This window comes from Anopheles coustani (genome assembly GCF_943734705.1).
Source record: "Anopheles coustani chromosome X unlocalized genomic scaffold, idAnoCousDA_361_x.2 X_unloc_4, whole genome shotgun sequence".
NCBI lineage: Eukaryota > Metazoa > Arthropoda > Insecta > Diptera > Culicidae > Anopheles > Anopheles coustani.
This window is the reverse complement of record NW_026525148.1, coordinates 120768-122500: the sequence shown is the minus strand read 5'-3', so window position 1 is coordinate 122500 and position 1733 is coordinate 120768. Positions and strand designations below refer to the sequence as shown.

The window sequence follows — 1733 nt, the reverse complement described above, 5'->3', positions numbered from 1 at the left end:
GTACTTGTTTACTATCGGTCTCATGGTTGTATTTAGCTTTAGAAGGAGTTTACCTCCCACTTAGTGCTGCACTATCAAGCAACACGACTCCATGGTACGCTCGGTCCATCATCCAACGGGCGCTGTTCTACGGGCCTATCACCCTCTATGGGTTCTGAGCCACATTCAAGTTGGACTTGAAAAGCGCTAAGATGACGGATAGTGAGACGCACCAGTACACGGAATCGGATAGACGGACAGGCCGCCACCCCTACGTGCTGAGCTTCTCCCGTTTCGCTCGCAGCTACTCAGGGAATCCCGGTTGGTTTCTTTTCCTCCCCTTATTAATATGCTTAAATTCAGGGGGTTGTCACACATGAACTGAGGCTTATGTACCTTGCGGTTGTTATCGTCACATCTGGCTTGCGACTACTTTGTTTCAATGTCCAATATGTACCGTTGGACTCGGTTAACGGGCTGTTAGCCCGCGTGTGGTTTAACTCACTGATACCTTCCATTGCCCATACGCTAGTTTGTTTGTGTTCCTTTGGTCAACTTCCATACTTGAATCATTTGTGCTACCGCTGCTGCTTCGACGCTACTTTGACATCTTCGCTTCTATTTAAATAAATAAATAAGCTGAAGCTAGACATCAGTAAACACCACCACAGACACCACAAGCACGCCTTCTCCTCGTACTTCCGCCTCACGCGGGAACACGGACGCTCTAAATACTTCGAATTCCAATGCCAGTATATTGTAAACCACGGGTTCTTTAATGCTAGCGGGTCGTCGCGACCCTAGTTAACATCATGGTGCACGTCTCAACTCGCCGTTGGTAGGCTTATGTACCTTGCGGTTGTTATCGTCACATCTGGCTTGCGACTACTTTGTTTCAATGTCCAATATGTACCGTTGGACTCGGTTAACGGGCTGTTAGCCCGCGTGTGGTTTAACTCACTGATACCTTCCTTTGCCCATACGCTAGTTTGTTTGTGTTCCTTTGGTCAACTTCCATACTTGAATCATTTGTGCTATTCGCTGCTGCTTCGACGCTACTTTGACATCTTCGCTTCTATTTAAATAAATAAATAAGCTGAAGCTAGACATCAGTAAACACCACCACAGACACCACAAGCACGCCTTCTCCTCGTACTTCCGCCTCACGCGGGAACACGGACGCTCTAAATACTTCGAATTCCAATGCCAGTATATTGTAAACCACGGGTTCTTTAATGCTAGCGGGTCGTCGCGACCCTAGTTAACATCATGGTGCACGTCTCGTGACGGGTGTCACGGCGTAGTTAAATGTATGCGATACATTTCTCAAATATAAGCGCTCAGTCATCTGTACATCATGGTAGGTTCCCACGACGTGCAATATGCGTTCAACTTATCAATGTTCATGTGTCCTGCAGTTCACATTATGACGCGCAGTTAGCTGCGGTCTTCATCGATCCATGAGCCGAGTGATCCACTGCCGAGGGTGACTAACTTGCGTAAGCCGCCGCTGTGCGCGTATACCCGTTCCCCGTAGGGAGGAGCAAGCCGCCGCTTAGAGACGAAGCATAAAGTGTCCTCATTCCACATAGGGCAAGCTGGATGAATCCATTTTACTCAGGACGGCCGAAGCGGCGTGGACCAGGGGAGAACTGAACCTTATACTTCACACCACAGTAAGTCTACGTGTCCTCTTCCACATAGGGCAAGCTAGAACTAACTATCTTACCCAGGACTGCCGGAGCAGCGTGGAC

The 1733-nt window shown here is 48.6% G+C and overlaps 1 non-coding gene across 1 annotated transcript; it reads right to left on the bottom strand.

Annotated features, from left to right (window-relative positions):
• Positions 1 to 1313: 1313 nt before the first annotated feature.
• LOC131270568 (5.8S ribosomal RNA) lies at positions 1314 to 1468 on the bottom strand. Its single transcript, XR_009179626.1, has one exon. It is a non-coding gene; the product is annotated as a 5.8S ribosomal RNA (ribosomal RNA).
• Positions 1469 to 1733: the final 265 nt, after the last annotated feature.